The sequence below is a fragment of the Narcine bancroftii genome, chromosome 1 (genome assembly GCF_036971445.1).
Source record: "Narcine bancroftii isolate sNarBan1 chromosome 1, sNarBan1.hap1, whole genome shotgun sequence".
NCBI lineage: Eukaryota > Metazoa > Chordata > Chondrichthyes > Torpediniformes > Narcinidae > Narcine > Narcine bancroftii.
The window spans coordinates 304,591,613-304,616,782 of NC_091469.1; the positions used below are offsets into that span (position 1 = coordinate 304,591,613).

General features: G+C 36.1%; 1 long non-coding RNA gene across 2 annotated transcripts in view; it reads left to right on the forward strand.

Moving 5' to 3' along the window:
* Positions 1–14,838, forward strand: part of LOC138751944 (uncharacterized) — a 58,601-nt gene extending 43,763 nt beyond the window's left edge. For both annotated transcript variants that reach the window (XR_011350279.1, XR_011350282.1), the window contains 3 exons: positions 1,318–1,389; positions 3,354–3,416; positions 14,664–14,838. This is a non-coding gene — a long non-coding RNA (uncharacterized lncRNA). The remainder of the gene's footprint in view (positions 1–1,317; positions 1,390–3,353; positions 3,417–14,663) is intronic.
* The last annotated feature ends 10,332 nt before the right edge of the window (positions 14,839–25,170 follow it).

The window sequence follows — 25,170 nt, forward strand, 5'->3', positions numbered from 1 at the left end:
TGTAACTGACTGCAAAAAGTCCATGTACGACTTGCTTGTGCAAACTGTGCTGCAACAGATGGATGTGGGATCTTGTACATGGTCATTGTTTCCTCTGAGGCAAAATGTCTATATCATTGGGTCTGGTCACTGTGATTGCATTTATCATTCTATTTTACCACAATTAATGTTGCCTTGTGGGTTGAGATGACAACTTTAATAGTTACTTTATTATTTGCTTCAATGTTCAAGATAAAATTGAACATTTTTAACATATAATGTAAGAGGTCATTTAGGGGTCTTTGTAATTTAATTCGAAGAAATAGTTAGAGGAGCTTTCAATGTGGATTATCAACAACTTTTGAGCCCTTCTGTACTTAAATGTTAGCCCAAGGTATCCAAAATAGATCCATATTGCTTCTAATCTTCATATACAGCCAGGATGATGTGACCTTTTATGTCTGTGCTGAAGAGAAATAAATCGTCCACACACTGAAACTTGTCCATGGAGTTAAGCAGCAGAATGATTATGCTAACAGCTTTGCCTTAGCTTATCAGTCACAAACAGGGCAGGACATCTGTGGCAGATATATAGAACTGGTTTTTTTTAATGGCGATATCCAATCCAGTCTTAATATTTTTGATTAATTTTGTTAATACAAGTGCTATTGGCTCATAAATGTTGCTTCTACTGCATACATCCAATTGTCACGTGCAAGGAAAGATATATTTTAAGAATCAAATATTTAAATGTTAGCATGAAGTATTAGATAAATATAATCCATAGAAATTAATGAGCTGATTTGCATCATCTGCTGCAAGCCAGTTTTAAACTGAAATGTAGATTATTTTTACTTGAAAATATTATCGTTATTATGGCTGGAGAGGAAGATTACAATTCACCCCATCATCCATTCTGGCCTGAGAACGATCCCATTGATTATGACATGGTGCTAACAGAAAGCAGGCATTCAGCTGTGATTTGTGAGACAATAGACCTGTTACCACTCGTAACAAAGATATGCCTCAGCACGGCCATGGGCAAATATGACCCTCTTTTTGTTGGTCTGCTGCTGCTCTTGCAGGTGAATCTTAATGTTGGGATGATCAGAACAAGGTATTAAATCAGCACTCACCCTGAACAATCCAGCTGACAAAAATTTGTAAGTGCTCACAGTTCACCACAATCCAAAACACTTTTATAAAGTTAATTAAAGCTGAGTAGTCACCTCAAATGATGTAGCATAAATATGAATACTACAAATAATATGACATAAGATGCCAAATGAAATTTTCATAAACTATTATTCACTAACATGACCTCTATTTTCTTTGTAGGCAGTTCCTCAGGATTGAGGATGGCACGCTTCCTCTCAATTTTTGTGGGAGCTAAGATGGGGACTGAAGACGGTAAATTAATTCCAGAAGCTTCCTTTGATGGATAAGAGGTGTCTGACATGAAGGGCAGGAGGGTCATTGATACGTTGATGTGCCACTGAAACAGAGCTTCAGTGTTCTCCCAATGCATGGTTTCAGTGTTTTCAGTAACATGCACCTTTACCAGTTTGAGCAGTTATAAGCAAAAGGTCAGGAGAGATGTTGTACTCCTTCAAGGAAACTTGGACCACTTTAAAACTTCAATCATGACTTCTTCTCTGACCTTAAAATAATCCTGATCCACATCCCAAAGGGTGATTGAGCTAACCTTCTGGATTGGCTTCAACACTCACGTAGGAAGAAATGAAACTCATTAAAATTCTAAACCTTGATGGTCAAGAGTTTTAGTCATAATTCTTCAATTCAGTCACAGTTGGAAAGAAGAGGATATAGCAGGCAACTTTAGTGATCCTGCAATCACAACTACAGTATCTTCACAAAATAAGAGTCTGATTACAAAACGTTCTCTCAATTGTCTGCCACAGGGAAGGTCATCACCAGGATCCATTCCAACCACCTGCTCCGAATGGCCATACCTCAGATTAGTGCGGAATCTATCCATCGATAGGAATTGAATTATTGTTAGCTTCCCCCAGTTATTGAATCAACCTAAAGGATGCATTTCTCTTCTTTACTTGCTAGAGTTTCTTTCTTTCTTTTTCAATATTTTTATTAACATTGAAATTTCACATCCAAAAATACAGAATACATATGGATACAGGTTAAAATTCACTTAAATCATATTATTTAATCCATGGTACCCCACATATTAATCAAACAGATTATATTGTATTGATATTTTATTATTTTTTAAAAATGAAAATTTAAACCAACTACCAAGAAAGAAGCTGTTTGGCCAAAATAAATGCAGACAGAATTCCTATCAGAGTGATAAATTACCTCATTAGTCAAATTAGTCATAATAAATCAAAGATTATAAAAGTAGTATGAAAAGAGTCCCCACAGTGTTTGAAAATTTAAATTCAAATCAGAAGATTATAAATCAAAGATTATAAAAGTAGTATGAAAAGAGTCCCCACAGTGTTTGAAAATTTAAATTCAAATCAGAAGATTATAAATCAAAGATTATAAAAGTAGTATGAAAAGAGTCCCCACAGTGTTTGAAAATTTAAATTCAAATCAGAAGATTATAAATCAAAGATTATAAAATCAAATCAAAGATTATAAAAGTGGTTCAAAGAGGGTTGCCACAGTGTTTGAAAATTTAAATTCAAATCAAAAATTGAGCACCTGATTTTCTCTGAGTTTTAACATGACATGACATCACGTAGCCATTGAGCATGATTAGGCGGGGTAACGACCCTCCATTGGAGCAACACCGCCTGCCCACCCATAACAAAAATAAGAGCAAATACATGATGCTCAGATGTCATTAATGTTATGTTCCGCTCTCCAACAATACCAAATAAAGCAGTTGAAGGATTAGGTTTAAAATTAACTTCAAAAAGTGCAGATGTGATAGTGGTAGAATTTCCAATATGGTTGTGAATGAGATAGATGGTTAGAAACTCTCAAAATTTGAGGATGGAACCATGAAAATGTACCTGAATTTTCAATTTTGGTTTATTTTGCATCTTCTGGAATGAATAATTCAACTTTATCTGTGAATGTTGTTATCTAATTATCCATTTTGAACATTTACTGAACCATGTATGCTCAGTTATTGAGGGAAGGAATAAATGAAATAGAAAAGGCATTGTACATACTCTATCATTATTCCTTGGATGAAGCAGAAAAAGCATTTGATAGAGTTGAATGGAATTTTTTTGTTTAAAGTTTTGGAGAAATTTAAGTTTGGTCCTTTTTTTATTGGTTGGATTATAGTAAACTGGTAGCTAGAGTATTGATGAATGGTTTGATTTCAGAATCCTTTTAGTTAACTTGATCAACTCATCAAGGTTGTCCTTTATCACCAGCTTTGTTTGCGTTAGTGATTGAACCTTTAGCACAGCTGAGAAGACAAAATACACAGATACAAGGTATGAAAGTTTTAGATGAGAATAAAATTAATTTATTTGCTGATTATGTATTGGTGTATTTAACAAACCCAGCTCAGTCACTTTTGGACTTGAAGGAGTGTTTAATACAATATAGATGTCTTTCTGGAAATAAAGTTAAATAGGAAAAAAGTGAAATATTACCGGTAAGTGAAGGAGATTATTCAGTTTATAAGAATATTATTAATTTGAAATGGACTGATCAAATTAAATATCTGGGTATAATTTTGAATGTTAATTATCAATCTTTATATAAATTGAATTGTGTTCCGTTAATGAAAAAAATTAAAACTGATTTGATTAAATGGAAAAATTTACCTATTAATTTAATGGGTAGGATAAATACAATTAAAATGAATATCTTTCCACATATACAATATTTGTTTCAATCTATTTATTTGATCATTTTTTTTGAGATTTGAATAAAATGGTTAGGTAGTTTTTATGGAGTGGTAAATTTTCGAGAGTAGCTTTGAATAAATTAACTTGGAAATATGAGTTAGGGGGACTACGTTTACCACATTTTCAAAATTATTATGAAGCAGCCCAACTTAAATTTATTAGTTCATTGATGGATTTGGTACGGTCTCCTAGTTGGGCTAAAATTGAGATGGCAAGTATTTCTGAATTTGAAATACATCAATTTTTGTTTAGATGGAATATAAATTTGTTACAACAATATAATATATCTACACTAAAACATTTAATGAAGTTATGGATAAAGAAAAATAAAATGACAGGCTCTAGGAGTAAATTGTCGGCTTTGACTCCGTTGTATAATAATCAACTTATTTCTTTTTCAATACATAATCAAAGTTTATTGCATTGGAGAAATAAAGGTGTGAAAAATTTGGGAGATTGTTTTAGAGGTTAAATGTTTATCTTTTAATCAGATGAGGGAAGGTTTTGGTATTGATAATAACTCCTTGTTTCTTTATTATCAAATTCGATCTTAGGTAAAATATATGTTTGTTAGAGATATGATTTTACCTGAAATGACTAAATTTGAGACTTTTCTTATGAAAGTACCAGAGAAGGGTTATATTTCATCTATGTATCAAATATTACAGGATGGTATGGATAAAAAGAGTTGGGATAGATCTAAAATTAAATGGGAAGAGGATACTGGTTTTATTTTTTCGGAAGATGATTGGTTAGATATCTGTTATGATAGTGTAACTAAATTGATAAATGCACGTTATGCAATGATTAGTTATAATTTTTTACATCAATTATATTTAACACCTGAAAAATTAAAAAGATATGGTTTTCATGAATCAGATTTGTGTTTTAGATGTGGTGATACAGTTGGAACTTTTTTTTCATGCTGTTTGGTTATGTACACATATACAATCTTTTTGGAAGAAAATTCAATCTTTTTTAGAATACCGGTATAATATTAAAATAGCTTTAGATCCAACAGTATTTTTATTGGGTAGTTTGCAATCTCTGAAAGGTTTAGGATTAAGAAAGTTTCAGCTTGCTTTTGTATATTTAGCTTTATCCATAGTGAAAAAATGTATTGCTAGTACGTGGAAAGATACAAATATGATTGATATTAATAGATGGCATCATGAGATGAAATATTGTTTAATAATGGAAAAAAATATGTCTGTTTTGCATGATAATTATATTTTTAAATTAATATGTGGTTGTTATATTCAGAATATTTCAATTTCACTTTATATTGATTAGATCTTAATATGTATATTTAATTTTTCTTTAATATTCTTTCTTTTTTCTTTCTTTATGGCTCTCCTTAGGAGAGTTGGCTGAAGGGAGGAGGTTATTTTCTTTCTTTTTTTCCTATATATATAAAAAAAGTTCATATTTATGATTAATTGTTGCATATGTCATATATTATTTGTCTTTTGAACAAATAAATAAAGTTTTTTTTTAAAATATTCCTTGGATGATTGAGCAATGCTGCAGAAATGATGGATCAGATCACACTGAAGTCTTGCTGTATCCAGTCTTCAGAGTTCAGATTTCAGATTTATTGTCAGAGTACATACATGACATCACATACAAACCTATGCTTTTTTTTTCCTGCAAATGAGGCAGAATAACTACTTATTGGTAGTACAAAAAAACTGTAATCAATGTACATATGTAAACAAATAAAGTAAACAAACTGTGTGCAATACAGAGAAAAATAAAATCAATAAAGTGCACATTTAAGAGTCCTTAACTGAGTCCCTGACTGAATTTGTTGCTGAATAGTCTGATGATAGAGCGGTAGCAACTGTTTCTGAACCTAGCCATGTAAATCCTGTGGCACCTGTATCCCTTTTCTGATGGTAGCAGCAAGAACAGAGCATGTGCTGGGTGATGTAGATCCTTGATGATTGGTGTTGCTCTCTGACGGCAGAATTCCCTGCAGATGTTCTAAATGGGGGGGGGGGGGGTTTACTTGTGATGTCCTGGGCTGTGTCCACTACTATTGGAGGGCTTTCCACTCAGGGGTATTGGTGTCCTCGTACCATACCATGATGCAGCCAGTCAGCACACTTTCCATCATACATCTGTAGAAATTTGCTAAGGTTTCCAACATCATATCAAACCTCTGCATATTCATGAGGCAGTAGAGGCACTGAAGTTTTTTTCTTCAGAATACCATTAGTGTGTTGGGACCAGGACAGGTCTTCTGTGATAGTGACTCCCAAGAACTTAAATTTGTTCATCCTCTCCACCTCTGATTCCCCAATAATCACTGGATTGTACACCTCTGGTGTCAGCCAGAGTCAGCAATTGCCTCCTTAGTTTTGGTGAAATTGAGTGCAAGGTTGTTGTTGGTGCACTATTCAGCCAAGTTTTCAATCACCCTCCTGTACATTGACTTATCGCCCTTTTTTTAATACAACCCACTACCATGGTATCATCAGCAAATTTGTAGATAGTGCTGTCGTACCATGCCACACAGTCGTAGGTGAAAAGTGAGTAGAGCAGGATGCCAAGAACACAGCCCTGTTATTCTCTGGTACTGATGGAGATTGAGAAGAAGTTCTTACCAAACATCACTGATTGCAGTCTGTAGGTGAGGAAATTCGGAATCCAATTATAAAGTTGATGGAGAATTAAACAGCTCATGAGGAAGAAGATGCATTAATACCAATATCCTTGATGATTGCTCACCATTTATGCACCAAAGACCTCTTCAACCAACCTCAACCAACCAAACCCAGTTTTTTAGGGCATTACTACTTTGGGTAGTTTTTTTTGAGGGATAATTATTTTTTTACAATAAAAAAAAATATTTAGGGAGGAAGAGTGGTTTTAAGTTTCTATAAGGGGAGCAATATTTTGTAGTAAATTATTATATTGTTAGTTTATAAGGATGTCTAATTTGAAATATGCAACTTTTAATGTTCAGGGGTTAAATAATCCGATTAAGCAAAAGTGAGTTTTGGCTTATATCAAGAAAATGAAAATTGATGTTGCCTTTTTACAAGAAACGCATTTGACTGAAAAAGAACATTTGAAATTGAAGAGAGATTGGGTTGGACATGTGTTTTTTTCTTCATTTAATTCTAAGGCAAGAAGTGTAGCAATTTTAATTCATAAGAATTTGCCTTTTGAATTGCAAACTATGGAAGGGAATGCTGGAAGGGTTTTAAGGGTGAATTGTAAAATTTTTACTGAATCTTGGACTTCGCTTAATGTTTATGCACCTAACGTGGATGATGAATGTTTTATTTCAGATGCTTTTTTGTTATTAAATCAAACTAATTAAAATATTTTAGTTGGATAGATCCCCAAAAAATATAAAGAAATCAAAGATGGTGATACAAATTGGGGCCTTGATGAAGGATTTAAATTTGGTAGATATTTGGAGAAGGGTTAATCCTACAGAGAAGAATTTTTCTATTTACTCGTCTTGACATGATTCATTTTCTAGAATAGATTTTTTTTAGCATTGGCACATTTACGAGGAAGGTACTACAGGTGGAATATAAAAGCAGGGTTTTATCAGATCATTCTTTATTATTTTTTATCTTGTGTAAGTTCAGAAGTGGTATGTTCATCTTATAGATGGAGAATTAACACAATGTTGTTGAAAAAAACAGAGTTTGTTACCTTTGTTAAAGAACAGATTACTTTGTTTTTGACTGAGAATGCTAATTCAGTAGAAAGTCATTTTGTGTTATGGGATGAATTAAAAGCTTACTTAAGAGGACAGATTATTAGCTATACCACTAAAGTTAAGAAGCAGTATATGGCAGTAAGTTTAGAATTAGAAAAGCAAATTGATGAATTGGAGAAGGAATTTCAGAAGGAAGTGACGGAAGATTTTTTAAAAAGTGGCTTTGGCTAAACTGAAATTGTGTTATAATATGTTGCAGACTTATCAATTTGAACATTTAATTAATCGATCTAAGCAGCGTTACTATGAGTTGGGTGAGAGGGAATATAAGGTAGTTCCATGGCATTTAAAGATGGAACAGGTTTCACAGACTATTAATGCTGTAAAAAATAATTAAATAGTTACCTATAAACCTCAGGAAATTAATGACCAGTTTTATTCATTTTATTAAAGCTATATACTTCTGAGGGGAAAGAGGATAGTGGTTTATTGATTCTTATTTATCTAAGTTAACATTACCAGTGTAAGAAGATGAGGATGTTATGGATCTGGAAGCTCCATTTACAGAATTAGAGATTAAGGCGGCTATGTTGGAGATGCCCAATGGGAAGTCATCAGGCAACAATGGGTTTTCGGTGGAATTTTATAAAACTTTTTATGAAGATTTAACTTCAGTGTTTGAGGTTGTATTACAACGGGACTGAAGAGCATGAGTTACCAGAATCTTGCTCTAGTGCTTTAATTACTGTAATCCCAAAAATAGATAGAGACCCATTGAAAGTGTCTTCGTATAGACCTATTTCTTTATTGAATGTCGATTATAAAGTTATAGCAAAAGTCTTAGCAAATCGACTTTAAGTATTTACCTAAATTGATACATGTTGATCAAATTGGTTTTATTAAAAATAGAAATGCTTCAGATAATATTCTTCGATTGATTCATTTGGTCAATGCATATTGACAGCTTGATGTAGAAAAAAGCCTTTGCTAGGGTCGAATGGTATTTTTAATTTAACATATTTGAGAAGTTTGAATTGGGCCCTTTTTTTATTGGTTGGGTTAAAGCTTTATAAATGAACCTGATTGCTAGGGTGGTTACAAATGGTCAAGTCTCAACATTGTTTAAATTGACACATTCAACTCAACAAGGTTGTCCATTGTCACCAGCCCTGTTTGTCTTGGCTATTGAACCATTAGCTCAAACAATATGACAGAATGAACAGATAAGAAGGATGAGAGTTATGGATGAAGAGTATAAGATTAACTTATTTGCAATGTTTTGATACATTTAACAAACCCAGAACAATTATTGCCACATTTGCAGGAATGTTTATGACGATATGAAACATTATCTGGATTTTAAGTTAATTGCGACAAGAGTGAAATTTTGCCAGTGGGAGAAGGAAACTATTCAGAGTATAAAAACATTATAAAACTGAAATAGTCTGATAAAATTAAATATTTAGGAATAATTGTAAATACTGAGTATCAATCTTTATATTAGTTAAATTATGTTCCTTTATTAAAAAAGATTAAAACAGATTTAAGTGGAAAGACCTTCTGTTAACTTTAATTGGTCGAGTTAATTGTATTAAGATGAATATTTTCCACGTATTCAATATTTATTTCAATCAATACCGTGTTCTCTTTCAAAGGGATTTTTCATGATTTAAATAAAGTCATGAAAGAATTTTTATGGAAATGTAAATTACCGTGAGTAGCATTATATAAACTTACTTGGAAGTATGAGTTAGGTGGGCTTCAATTACCCCATTTTCAAAATTATTATGAAGCAGCTCAGTTGAAATTTATTAGTAGACTAATGGATTTGGACCAACCCCTGAGCTGTGCTCAAGTTGAGATGGCTTGTATTTCTGAAGTTGAGGTGTATCAATTTATATTTTGATGGAATGTAAATTTGTTGAGGGAATATAATATGCCGATATTAAAATATCTATTAAAGGTATGAACTAAAAAAAATAAGATTTTAGGATCAAAAGGTAAATTGCCAATTTTAATACCACTATATAACAATTAGCTTATTTATTTTTCAATGTTTAATAGTCCTTTAAAGAGTTGGGATTCCAAGGGTATAAAAATGTTACAGGATTGTTTTGTAGAAGGACAGTTTCTTTCTTTTAATCAATTGAAAGAGCATTTAGATATTATTGAAAATTCTTTATTTGTTTATTATCAACTTCACGCTTTGGTGAAAAATATGTATGGTAGAGAGATGATTTTACCAGTATTGATGGAATTCGAGTCTTTGATTTCTTCTATACCAAAAAGGGGGTTTTATTTCTGTTATGTACCAAGTATTACAAGGCAATATGGATAAACCAGAATGGGAGAAGTCTAAGCTTAAATGGGAAAATTATTTAGCTTTTGTTTTTCCTGAAGATTACTGGGCAGATATGTGACATGATAGTGTTACTAAATTGACAAATGTGCAGTATGGAATGGTTAATTATAGCTTTTTACATCAGTTGTATTTAACCCCAGAGAAATTTTAAAAATATGGTTTTAGTAATTTGGACTCTTGTTTTAGATGTGGTGTATGTACTGGAACTTTTTTACAGGCTGTTTGGTCTTGTGTGCATGTACAACCATTCTGGGCAGAAATTAAGTTAATTTTGGAAAAAATATATAACTTTAAGTTACCATTAGATCCATCTATTTTTTTAATGGGTTATATGATTACTTTAAAGGGATTAGGGATGGACAAATTTCAAATTGCTTTTGTATATTTAGCATTGCCTGTAGCTGGAAAATGTGTAGCAAGTACATGGAAAGATAACATAGTGATTAATATAATGCGATGGCATAATGAATTGACAGCTTGTATTGTTATGGAAAAAATTACATATTGTTATGGAAAAAAATTACATGTAATCTACATGATAATTATTCTTTTTTTGTTAATAAGTGGTTTTTTTTGTTAATATTTGGAATATAATCTAGATATATTTTGATTTATTATATATTCTTAATTTCTGTTTATATATTTTTGGCTCTCCTTTAGAGGGCTGGCTGATGGGGTGGGAGGGTAGGTGGGGATTTGATTTAATTTTTTGATTTAAAAAAAAATTATTTTTATTTATTTTCTATATATATTCATATAAATTTTCTTTATGGAATGTATTCCGTATTACTACTAATGATCCTTCAAATAAATAAAGTTAAAAAAACAACCTCAACCAGTGGCAAAAGGATGATTCACTCAGCCTGTCAAAGGTCGCCTCTATCACAAGAACATTCATCAGATAGTTTGATTCTTTCCATGTGATATTAACTCAGGTATCTGTCAGATAATATGAAATTTACTTGAATAGCTTTTGTTCACAATAAAACAAACAAATGCAAGAAAGCATTAGTTTAATCACCTGAAAAATTGCAGCAAATGTCAATGATTGCGATATCAAGTGGTAATTACTTTAAAGAATCTGGTCACCAATGTTCAGTTTTGATTTTAAAAGGAATATTCAACTCTAAGTGTCATTCCTGTCCCTATCAATGGACCAAAGAAATAATTCCAGAAGTGAGAATGATGGCCCTCAATATTGAGACATCTGAGTGAGTGTAGGATCAACGAACCCCATTAAAACATCATCAATGGGAATAAAAAGGGGTAAACTTTCATTTTTCTGGATTCATACCTCACACAAAGCACGAAGATCAGTTATCTTCAAAGGTCAATGTGGTGGATTTCCAAGGAGCCATGTCTTGGTCTTCAGCCATTTTATGATATTCCCTTCTTTGAATGTTAGAGTGGACGATGTTTAGTCATTGGTAAATGATGTTCTATTGCATTTGCGATTCTTTGGGTAATGAGATAGGCTATGCCAGCATGGAGCAAGTATATCATATCATGTATGATATCCAGGCATGGGTTGATAAGTGGCAAGTAATGTTTATGCTGGAGAAGTGCTTGATAACAATGATCTCCAAAGGGAGCCTGACCATTTCACCATCTACTTTTGACATTTACTGGAATCTACTATCAAAGAACCCTCATCATTGAGTTTCTAGGATTTCTGTGGTTGCACTGTGCCTCCAATTTAAAATAATGCACGGGTAGTTATTTGCCTATGGTTCTTTCACACCACCTCCAAGATCACTGACTTCTGCTTTCAAAGGTTAAGGGCAGCAGGTACATGGGAAGGTCACTATAAGTTCCCACTGTTCATATTAGGAAGAAGTAGGTTTTAAAAAGATGCTACCCCTAACTAATAGATTCTTATATTCATATTCTGTGTTATTATGACTGTAGAGGATGTTTCCAGTGAGAAAATCATTCACTATATAAACTTTAGCTATAAAGGTCTACACTGCGCTCTTAAAATATTGTGAATGCAAATAGACAAATCCTGCTGGGATAAATGACTGAAGTTAGTATTTCTGAAGGCCCAGAACAAAGAAGCATCAGTTCAGTGCTTTGCAGTTCAAACTACAGCAGTCAGGCAGAGAAGATTTGGCACAGGAATATTAATTGCTTCATTACACCGAGAATTGAGAGAAAAGGTTTTCGAGAAGACATCACCTCCCTCTTCGTGTAGTCCATCCCTTCTCTGACAAAGGATAGAATTCTGTATATCTTTTGAACTTTCTTGACTTGACCTGTTGTACTTGAAGATTTGTGCACATGCATTCTAAAGTGCCTCTATTCTTCCCACTTCTTGGACATTCATTTGTCTTTTTGTATTTTCATTTTACATTACATCAAACTTCTATGGTTTGAAATCCATTTGCTATTTTTCTATCCAAAGTGTTGGACCAGCTTTGTCTCTCTCCTAACATGTTCCTTTTACTGTCAGTAGACGCTGAGTTTTGTATCATCTGTAAACTCTTTTTTATTGAACCCTTTTATTTTAAGGTCTAAATCATTAATCTATGTAAAATTGAAAAAGGTCTGAGTACTGAGCCATGTGGATCCCCACAATTATGAAGTTTCATTTGTATTTCCATTATTCCTTGCTTCCTGTCATTGAGTCAATTTTAGATCCAATTTTTAAAAACTTTTCTTTAGATCCAATGGACATAATTTTTTGATCAACCTGCTGAGGGACCTTATCAAAATCATTGCCAACATCCATATAGTGTCTACTTTCAATCATATTTAAAGGATTGTTGGAATCACTCCAAAAGATTGTTTATGAACAACTAACAACTAATGCAACACTATTACAGCACCAGTGACCTGGGTTTGAATCTGGCACTGTCTCTAATAAGTTTGTACATTCTCCCCGTGACATGCATGCATTTTCTGTTGGTGACTTCCCTCCCTCCAAAATGTATGGGGTCAGTAGGTTAATTGGGTGTAACTGAGTGGCATGTATTTCATAAGGTGGAAGGGCCTTTTACTCTGCTAGTTCATTAACATTTTTAAAAAGAATTAATCTGGAGGTTTGCAACTTCCCCATTTTAAGAATTATTATAGAGCAGCTCAATTTAAATTTATTAATGGGATGTTTGATTTAGGTAAATCCTTAGCCTGGGTTAAAATAGAATCGAGTAAAATAGGAAAAGATTCTATGCAAGCTTTTATTTATAAATGGAATTCAAAATTGTTAATATGAACTAGAGATGTGCCTATTTTGAGACATTTGATTGAATTATGGAATAAAACAGATTATGAAATAGGTGGAAACGGTTTGATTTCTAAAAATGCCTTTATATGAAAATAGACTTCATTTTTTCTATGAATAATCAATTTTTGAGGATCTAGAGTCAAATGGGGATTTAAAAAGTTGAAAATTGTTTTGAAGCTGGTAAATTTATTACTTTTCAATGAATGAAAATGTCCTAAATGGTACTTTTTTTTTGTTATTATCAGATTAGGGCTTTCTTGTTTGATAAGCTAGGTCATAATTTGATACAACCTAGACAGAATGAATTTGAATTATTGATATGTAAGGGTAGTATAAATTACTTCAAAAAGCAGCTCTGAAGTTAGGAATTCATAAATCAAGATTAAGATGGGAGGTTGATTTAAATAGACGAATTGATGAAAATGACAGGATACAATCATGTAAGGAAAATAGGACAAAAAATATTACTGTTGGGTATAGACTATATCAATATAATTTCCTACATCAATTATATTAACCTCCTCAAAAAACTTTAAAAAATGAATCCAGCATTATCAGATTTATGCTTTAGATGTGATCAGGAAGTTGGTTCATTTTTGCATTCTACTTGGGAGTGTTCCAGAGTAAAACCTTTTTGGTTAGAGGTAAAACATTTTTTGGAGAAAATATTAATGGTTAAATTCCCACAGGATCCGATGTCATTTTTGTTGAGTAATATTAAACTGGTAAGTCCTAAATTAAGATTAACTATGTATCAAATTGAAATTCTACGATTGGCTTTAGCTGTTTCTAGGAAGCCATAGCCATTACTTGGAAATCAGATACAGATTTAGGCATGTGGAATTGCATTCTTGTATTCCACTTGAGTAAATAACTTTTAATTATAATTTATGTAATAAATATCATTTTTTTTCTTGAAAATATGGACTCTCTGAAAGTCCATCCTGTTGGTAACCCTCAGTTCTATTATTATTTGTATTGAGATTTATATTTTTATTTTTGGCATTCTCCTAATTTTTTTTTATTTTCTCTTTTTTCTCTTTCCTTGATGCTTTAGGGGAGGGTTGGTGAGTGGGGAGGGTGGGTGGGAGGAGTGAGGGTCATTTTTTTTCTATATTTACCACATTTGTACTCATTTTAGTTCTGCCCATCGATTGCAAGATGGTCTCCTCCACCAGTGCAAGGAACCACACTTGTAAGGAACTGCACCCCCTCCCTTGTATACTTATAGACTTTGGCTAAATGGAGTAGATCAGTGGTTCCAAAACATTTTTGGGTTGGCTCCCAAGCCACATCCCTAACACTACCCTGTCCCCCCCCACCCCCCCCCCCACCCCCCCCCCACACACACACACACACACACACACACACACACACACACACACCTCTCTTGGTGTTAGGTCTACCACAAATTTCAAACAACAACTAATCTAACATATGTATTTCACAATTAATACTTTTCATAAAAATTTATTTATCAAAATATAAGGGTACATTTACATCTCAACTGTAACTATGTGCCTTTACAATTTTAATGCTATGGATATGTTTGTGCAGGGATATCATCTTCTTAACATCAGGCTGGAAGGCACTAAGAAGAAGTCTTAGATCCCCATGTTCAAAAACTTTCTGTTTGTTTCTTTGTTTGGAAAGAAGCTGAGTGACTGCACTGAAGCCTTGCTCTACTAAATATGATGTTGGATAGGCAATAAAGTACATCTTTTCTTTGTTATACAGTTGTGAGCACTGCTGTGTGAATAATTCTGATGCAAAGTCCACAGACTGTACAACAGGCTTTAATTAGCTTACACTTGTACACACCAGTCTTAGTATCTTTGCTGGCTCCACGTGTCTGACTGTCCCCAAAGGGGTCATCTTGAGTCTTTATACGGGCCGGTGATTGACAGCCACCCAGGTGGGGTGAGCCTCCCAGGTTGCCTATCTGCAGGTATAGTGGTTGCCCATTGCAGTAGGCTGGTAGGTGTGCAGCCAGTGTAGTGGCTGTATCACCGCAACAATGCAGGGTAGCAGTCAGAAATGGTTTTTTTAACCAAAAATCTTGATATGATTTTGTTTTAAATTTGGCCTCACCTCAATATCATTCTCCACCTTCCTGTATCCCCATTGCTAATACTGAGGAATGAATTGATCACCCAGTCTGGTATTTTAAGCAAAAAAAAATCCTGAAATCTATTGGGAGCATGAAGGGAGGTCGGTTGGTGCCAAAAATAAGGGGATCAGTGTATTTATACATAATTTAAATGTACATACAACCTGAAGATAATATGAAATTCTTACAAACCTGGAGCATTAGCTCTTGCAGATGTGAATTGGCGCATGTCCTGTGCAGAGCACATCAATAAGAAACAAGCAAATACTCAAGGCCCCCTTTTTCTTCACTGCCCTGTTTGTCCTCACCGCCCCCTTGGATCTTTCCACCACCATCAGATGGGTGGCGACACCCACTTTAGGAATCAATAGAGTACATGAAAGATATTGGGTAACCTCATCATTATCATCCCTTTGGTGGATAGGCCTCTATGTGGGTAATGCTAGGCTGATGATACTGAGAGTGCTGTAGACAAAGTTAATGGAAGCGAGAAGGAAATGTGAAGAGGTAGGGTGGTGTGTGTGTGTGTGTGTGTGTGTGTGTGTGTGTGTGTGTGTGTGTGTGTGTGTGTGTGTGTGTGTGTGTGTGTGCGTGCGCTCATGTATGTGTGTACATGATTGTCTCTAACCTCTGGCCTGAGTCTTCTGCACCACTACATGAAATGTTTGCACTTGATGCTATTCACACATCTGATGGGAATCCAGGCAAAGAGGAAAGTGAATGTCCAGCTATTATCATCTGTCTTTGTGATGTTCAAGTGGAAATTCTTTTGCCTAACATTTCACCTGGCGTGAAGCACAGAAGTCTGCAGATGCTGTGATCGTAGGCAAAACACAGAGAAATGCTGGAGGATTCAGCTGGTCTTGTAGCATTCATATGAAGTAAAAATATATTAAAGATGTTTTGGGCTTGAGCCCTTCCTCAAGGTATGAGTGAAAATAGATAAGTGTCTGAATTAAAGTCTGGGAAAAGAAAGGGGGAGGAGTACAGACCAACAAACAAAAGGTGATAATTGGATAAGAGGAAGGGTTAGAATTGATGTTGGTCCTGTGAAAGGAGACAGAGGGTAAAAGGAAGAGAGAGAACTGGGGGGGGGGGGCAAGTGAGCTAGAGGAAAGGAGACCGGGGAAAGAAGTTGGGGGAGAGGGGCTGGAGTTTCAACAGAAACCGGAGAAGTCGATGTTAATGCTATCTGGTTTGAGGGTGACCAGACAGATGATGTGGAGCGGATCCTCCAATTTATGGGTGGTCTCAGTCAGGCAGTGCATGAGAGCATGGACAGACATATCAGCAAGTAAATGGGGAGGAAAATATAAATAGGTGACAACTTAGAGATCCATACTATTATGATGGACAGAGCCAAGGGACTTAACGATGTGATCTCCCAGTTTGCTAGAATCTACAGGAGACCACATCAGGAGCACTTGATGCAACATTTCACTTGTGAATCTGCCAGGGGTCATCTACTAGATCCTGAACTCCTATTATGGTCTCCTCCATATTGGGGAGACTGGACACAGACAGGGAGATCGCTTCGTTGAGCATCCCAGCTCTGAGCTTGGATCTCCCAGCAGGCACCCATTTCAATTCCCTGCCTCATTCCCTTGCTGACATTTCTGTCATGGTCTAATGCACTCAGACTGAGACCACCCACAAATAGGAGGAACAACACCTTATCTTCCTTCTGGACACCCTCTAACCGGATGGTATTAACATTATCTTCTCCGGTTACCATCTTTTCTCCTGTCTCCTTTCCCCCAGCGCTCTCTCTCCTTTCATAGAGCCAAAATCAATTCCCACTCTCCATTTATCATATCCAATCAACACTTTTTTGTTGGTCTGGGCCTTTCCCCAGCCAGTCTTGTCTTTATTCTGACACCTTCCTGTTCTTTGCTTATTCCTTGACCTGAGATGTCGGTAATATATCTTTACCTCCTATGGATGCTGCAAGACTGGCTGAGTTCCTTCAGTATTTCTGTGTTTTGATTTCAAGTGGCAAACCACAGAGAAAATCAATTCAGAGAATTTCATTGTGAATATGAATTGGGGCAACAGAATTTTTTTAACACCCTGTTTGTTGGTTGGATGAATATGGGTTTCATTGTCATGAGTTTAACATGCAGTAGGTGACATAAAGAAGGGGATGCTAATAATGATAATGGAGTTGGGGAAACTGTTCCCCCTGGTGGACAGATCCAGTATAAGGGAGGCACTGTTATCAACAGGGAGCTTTTGAACATTTAACAGGAAGCCCATTTATCCACAAGTCTCAAATTCTTTCACTGTGTGGATGAACGTCCTTCAACTACTAGCATTTATTAAGATGGAATCATGAAGTTTTCATTAGTTTAGGATTTCAAGGGATAATGAATAGATTAACAGTCCCCATTCCCCTACAAGGATTCTGTTCCCTTCTCATCCGCCCTAGCCCCCTCTGCCTCCAGATGCTGCAAACACAGGACACCCCTTGTCCTTACCTACCAGACCACCAGCCTCTGCATCCAACACATTATCCTTCGTAATTTCTGCCACCTACAGCATGATCCCACTACTAGACACATCTACCCTCTCTTCCCTTCTCTGTCTTCCTAATGGTACTAGAGTGAAGAGGGCATGGCCTGAGCAGTAGGGGTCTTTGAGGATAGAGGGTGCATTTTTTAAGACATCACTTCATGTAAATGTCCTCAATCGAGTAAATTCTGGTGCCTGTGATGTTGCAGGTTCAATTAACAACCCTCTGGAGATTTTTCTTGTCCTGAAATTTGGCACCTCTATACCAGACAGTGATGTAACTAGCCAGAATGCTCTCCATGGTACACCTACAGAAGTTTTCATGAATCTTCAGTGACATACCAAATCTTCTCAAGCATCTCTCTAAGTATAGCTGCTTGTGGCCCTTCTTCATGGTTGCATCAACATGGAGCCTCTGGGAAAGATCTTCAGAGATGTTGACCCTCAGGGATCTCCTCAAACTCCTGATCTCGGTTCTGTAATGAAATGTCACACCCTTCTTACTTTGGAATGAACCTGTTGTACTCCAAAACCCCATTATCTGTTAACACAGTTCAGAAAAGAGAACCATGTTAAACCATAAGACCTTGGAGTGAATCATAAGACATAGGAGCAGGAATAGGCTATTCAGCCAATGGAGTCTGTTCCACCATTTAATCATGAGGTGATCCATTTTCCCGCTCAGCCCCACTGCCCAGCCTTCTCCCCAATATCTTTGATCCCATGGCTAATCAAGAATCTATCAATCTCTGTTTTAAATGCACTCAATGTCCTGGCCCCCACAACCACCTGCAGCAATAAATTCCACAGATTTACCACCCTGTGGCTGAAGAAATTCCTATTCATCTCTGTTCTAAGTGGATGCCCTGAAGTTGTGCCCTCTTGTCGTAGACTCCGCCACCATGGGAAACAACCTTTCTACATCTACTCTGTCCATGCCTTTCTATATTCAAAATGTTTCACATTCTCCTAAATTCCAATGTATATAGGCCAAGAGCTGCCAAGGGGTCATATCATAACACCTTCATGATATGCACAATCATCCCAGTGAACCTTCTTTGAACCTTCTCCAACATAAGCACATCGTTTCTTAAATGAGGAGCCCAAACCTGCTCACAATACTCCAAGTGAAGTCTCACGAGGGCCTTATAATATTTTAACATCACATCCCTGCTCTTACATTCTAAACCTCTTGAAATGAATAGCATTGCATTTGTCTTCTTCACCGCTGTCTCAACATGTAAGTTTACCTTCAGGCCATCCTGCATGAGGACTTCTTTGCTCTGGGTATTTCAATTTTCTCCCTATTTAAAAAATAGTGTGCCTGTTTATTGCTGAAACCTCTGTATTCCGCATCTCATGCTTAATGATTTAATTAAAAACCTTTCTGATTCTGCTTTTACACAAAATAATTAAGCTGAGTTATTCATAGCCATAGATTCTGAAGCAATTCAATTTAAGCACAATTAATATTATTTCCACAAGCTTGAAAAAAAGAATAAATTAGTATACAGTAGTTTGGAAATACAGAGTTGAGGCTGGCAATAAATATAATATTTTACAATTACACTGTTTTTGTTTCAAGCTACTTATTGCAAAGTTTATTAAATACTTTGATAACTTTAGTCTAAATAAATTGTATTGCAGGATGACATCTCTCTCTCTCTCTCTCTGAGGCATTTTCCCAGCTGGTTTTAATGGCATAATTTTCAGACTGTCAAGAATTAGAATAATTTGACAGAATCATCTGCAGAATGCTGCAAAAATGATAACCTGAAATTTGCAAAATGTCAACTGTCCGATGAGATGGCATCTGACACCAAACCAAAGATTGCTCTTCCACACCTCTATAAGTTAAGACATATGCAAGTTTTCTTGCTTCTTTTTTTTGTGGTTTGTTCATTATATATATATATTTATATATCAAGGCCCATGCACCTTTTTAGATTAGATCCTTCAATATATCCACTTTTAAAGTCACAGAAGACAATTTTGGCAGGTGGAATGAGTTCTGGAAGTTATGATAACACAATTGAAAGAAACTGGAGCTCTTGTTTAACAATGAACAGTTGCAGCTGTCTGAGGTTCTAGGCTGTTTCAAAGTGGAAAAAAAATGCCCATTTAAATGTGCTTTCTGTTGCCGTTCACTTGATAATGTTCAACTTCTCAGACCAGATGCCAGGCAAATGATCCCATAAATCAAGTAGATGACCAAAAACTAGCTTAGGTGTGTTGGACTTAACCTGCATTATCCATAATGGAAATATGAGGAGAATGTGAATGAAAGGGAGGTGGTGAACAGGATGGATAGATATTCCTAATCTCACTATTAAGTACTGAATATAGGTACACAGATTCAGTCTTTTCATGTGATGCAGACCTTACGATATTTTTTTTCTTAATCAACACTTTTCATTCATTCTCATGAAACTGATCCAGTACTTACTTTATTTCAATTCTCATAAAGATGTTTGCTTAGGTTAGATGGGGTTTCAACAGTATTTCTTTTCTCTTTTATGAATATTCCAAATAGAGGAAAAAAGGATAATAGTGTTTGACATGTTAGTGTTATACGTTGCATTATGTGTTGCAATATATTGATGTTTCTGTTTTTACTATTGGATTCTCCATTCTATTCTCCTCATATATTGTTTACCTATAATATGTTTAATAAAAAGATTTAGAAAAAAAGATTGCTGTATCACTTTATGTCGCCTCAATCAATAGTAGAATCACATTAAGAATTTGGAGTGTGCCATACTTAACTTTTTTTAAATTTAGATATACTGCACATTAACTGGCCCTTCTGGCCCATGAGCCCGTGCTGCCCAAATACACCAGTTAACTCAGCCTTTACCCACATCTCCTCCATTTCCCATTCATCTACCCTGGTCCCTTCTGCTCCCAGATGCAACAAAAACAGTATTCTCCTTGTCCTCACCTACTGCACCACCAGCCTACACATCCAACATATTATCTTCCGTATATTTTGCCACCAACAGCCTCCTTTCTCTGCCTTCCATAGGAACCATTCCCTTCATGACTCCCTCATCCACTCATTCCTTCCTATTAATCTCCCTCTTGGCACCTTCCTCTGCAGCCACAGGTAGTGCCACACTTGTACCCACACCTCCTCCCTCATCACCATTTGGGCCCCTAAACAATCCTTCCAAGTGAAGTAACATTTGACTTGTAAATTCGTGGAAGTCATCCACTGCATCCAAATGAAACACACACCCCTGTGTATCTGCGGGAATCATCTTCTGCATCTGATGCTCCCGTTGTGCCCTTCTCTACATTGGAGATAACTGGGTGCAGACTGGGAGATCGCCTCACTGAACATATCAGAGACAGGGATCTCCCAGTGGCCAACCATTTCAATTCTGTGCCCCAGTCCCATGCTGACATGTCTGTCCATAGTCTTATGTTCTGTCAAATCAAGACCACCTGTAAATTGGAGGAGCAACACCTATTATTTCGAGTGAGCCCTCTCCAACTGCATAGCATTGACAATGACTTCTCCAGGTTTTGCTATCCTACTCCCCATTCTTCTTCTCTTTTCTCCCTCCCTCTGTCTTCTTTCCTCCAGCTGTCCACCCTCTTCCCTCTCCATTCACAGAGACATTCCCCTTCCCCTTGTTTGCTGGTGTGCCCTCCCTCCCTTATCCACCTATTACCTTCTGCCTGTCAGACTGTGCCACTCCCCCTCCACCATTTTGTTTGGGCTCCTGCCCACATTTTGTCTATACTTTGATGAAGGGCTGTAGCCTGAAATGTTGGTTATGTATCTTTATATGAAGTACACTGTTTGATCTGCTGAGTTTTTCCAGCATTGTGTTTTTATTCAAATTAACCTGCACCCCATATGTTTTGAAGACAACTGGATACAAGTGTACACAATACTGTGTTTTATGATTTAGTGTCATTCATACAGATATTTAAAAAAATCACAGGAGCAAAAGAAAAAAGTTTTTTTTACTAGTGCCCGCATGACAAAGTGGTTCATGTGACACAGGGATCAGTGCTTGTTTGTAATATACTGTATAGATGACTTGGATAAGAATGTGGATGGTCTTATTGGTAGGTTTGCAGCCAGCATGAATGTTGTTGGAGTTGTAGATAGCATGGCAGGTTACTGATGGATACAGCAAGATGTAGATCAGCTAGAAAGGTAGATGGAATATGTTCCAAACTTGTGTGGAGACCAACAATATATACAATTGATTACATATATTATATTCATACCCAACCAGGTTTTTTACAATAATAAGCCAAGGGGAGCAGAGGAACTATGTTCATCCATCTCCAATTGGGTCCTTGACTTCCTCATCGGCAGATCCAAATCAGTAGAGATCGGCAACATCACCTCATCCTCACTGACCATCCACAGAGGGCACCCAAAGCTGTGTGCTTATTTAGACCCTGCTCTATTTCCTCTATTACATTCATGACTGCATAGCCAAGTTTGCCTCCAACAAAATTGATAAATTCCTTCAGGTTTATGGGAGTCCATGTATCAGAAGACCTGTCCTTGAGCCAGCTCATCAAAGCAAGCATGAAAAAGGTACACCAACACCTTTGCTTTCTGAGGAGGTTTGGCATGTCATTGAATATTCTACCAAGCTTCTTTAGAAGCACTGTGGAAAGTATACTGACTGGTTACATTCAGCCGAGAAACACAGAAGGCTGGAGAAGGTAGCAAACATAACCAAATCCATCACAGGCTCTGACCTTCCACCCACTGAAGTCATCTATGTGAGTGATGACTATCCATTGAGATAGCCATGTGAGGCACTGCCTCGAGAAGGCAGCCAACATCATAAATGAACCCCATCACTCTAATCATACCACTTCTCCTTGCTATTTTCAAGAAGAAGGTACAGAAGAAACTACCCCAAAACCTTACTGCTCTATTACAAATCTTGCAATTTGAATATTTATTATCAATCTTTTGTATTTATCTAATATATACTGCTGTAATTGATTTTTTTTAACAAAATGCCCGTTGGGTTGCGGGAAGTATATATTTTGGTGTGTATGTATTTTGTACAATGTATATGACTATAAACTCATTATCATCATAGAATAGAGAGCTCAAGGTCATTCTCTGATACTTACCAGACACTGTGTTCACTCTCTCTGGTCGAGAACAATGGTTCCAATGTTCAGTGATCTTGTGTATCCAGCCGTACCTGCCTCACCAACAAAGCCCAACTAGTCAGTTTTGTCTCCAAGATCACAGAAATAAAAATGATGTCAAACTCCATAGTACTTAGTTCTCCATCTGAATGAACTCACATCTCAAAATGGTAGGAGAAGATTGAGATTGGATAATCGCACAAAAATGGAAAAGGAGTGGAGTGGTAAAAGTCATTAAAAAACACCTCCTAAATTCATCACCTACAAGAGATAATAATACTTAATTCAACCTTTTAGTTGGTAAAATGTATGGAAAAAAATTGAACAGCCTGTTTAAGTAATAATAAAAGTAAATGGATGAGGTGGAAAGAAAATTACTCCAAGCCTTTGATGAAGTGACAGGCAAGACTATTCCACTTACGACGATCAATTTAAGAGATGATGGAAAAAAAAATAAATATATTTAGATTCAAGTGGATGTGATGAGATACTTTTTTTTGGTTGTATGAAGCCCGAATCGTGAGAGTCCTCCCTTCAAATTAGTATTATTACAGAATAAAGCAGACTTCACTCTTACGCCAATACAGTACTCCAAAAGTTAGGCAGAAGGACAAGGAGAAATTTCATTGATGGACAGTGGTGATGGAGGCTGGTACAATTGGGGCATTCAAGACATTTTTATATAGGCAAGACGTAAGAAAAATAGAGGGTTAAGGGTGTGAGGTAAAGAAAAATAAGATTGTATGGTGTAGGGATGTAGCGACCTGAGAGAGCCTCTGCTTCCTCAGGAGTTTGCGGAGGAGCTAGTGGAGTTGTTCAAGTGAACCGGTATGGACTTGAAGGGCCGACATGGCCTGTTTCTGTGCTGTAAATGGTTATATGGTTTATATACATTAAGTTGGCACAACACCGTGAGCTAAAGGCCTTGTACTGTGCTGTAATGTTCTATTATCTTTTGTAAGATTCAGTTCCATGCTTATCTCTGACAAGTTGAGGGGGTGCCATGGTTGGATGGAAACAGTATGCTTGAAAGGCGGAATGATCTTTTCTTGATTGCAGACAATACTTGCAATTTAGGGGTCTATTTGAAAATTTTCAGTTTATAGGTTCAGATCATAGTTGCCTTGTTTCACTACCTTTGTAGATTTGCTTGCTTCCCGTTCTACTGTCAATCAGAATATGCACAAAATTTGCAGGGATGACCTTATCTCTTGTAGAGGGTTTAAGCAATTGCTGCAAATTTGATAGCAGGAAAAATAAATGTTCATTTGAGATAATACTCACATTCTCCCCAGGACATTCCACTGGTGTATGTAGCTGACTCCTTCTGCCAATCTAAATGCTAGTCATGTCATATAAAACCATCATCCTGATTATTCCATATCTGTGAACAGTTAGAAGTCAAAGGAGACAGAATGGCAATGGAACTACATAGTCAGCAGTAGATGTTTCTGGCCTTATTGTTCATTCATGTGCACAAAAACAATCATCCTGAGTTCATCAAAGCGCTCACTTACCTTTCCTTAAAACAAAATGAAATGATCTGTTTGAGTCAATGGCCCAGGTAAATCTGCATGGCACAATAAATAACTTCAGAAAATATCTTCCATCAGAATGCTGAGAATATGCAAGAGAAAATGAAGCCAAGCTTTCTGGCTTCAGACACTGGAACTCTAACAAAACCAACATGCGATTTTAAAAAAACCGCACTGAAAAATGAAACAGAAAATATTTGAAAACTCAGCAGTTCAGGCAAAATCTGCAGAGATGGAGAAGCCATTACTGTTTAAGGTCAATGACCCTCCATCTGAACTAGAAATCAAGCAAAAGTGAATAGTTATCTATCTGTTGACGCAGCTGTGAATGTTCCTTCTCTCTTGTGGTAACTAAATATATACTTATTGTCTGTTAGTGTATTTTATTTACTTGTGTAGCTGGACCAAACAAAAATTTCAATGCTTTTGTGCAACTGTGCCCATGATTATGACAAAGGACTCTGTTTGATTCATTCATTTTAAGTTGCCAAGAGAGAATGGGCTTATCTTCCCCTCCACTTTCATCATTCTCTTTACAAATTCTGGTTTGCTCTCTCATCTTCACCAACCATGCTCTGTTCTTCCCATACTTTCCTTTTAAACCATAAGACAACCAACACAACTCCCCCCACCTCAAACCCCCCCCACTTTTATCTGGACTTTCCACCATTCAGGGACCCAAACAATCCTTCCCAGAGAATAGAATGAAATATGAAGTATGTAGACACTGTGATTAAAGTAAAAATACAAAAATGCTGGAGAAACCCAA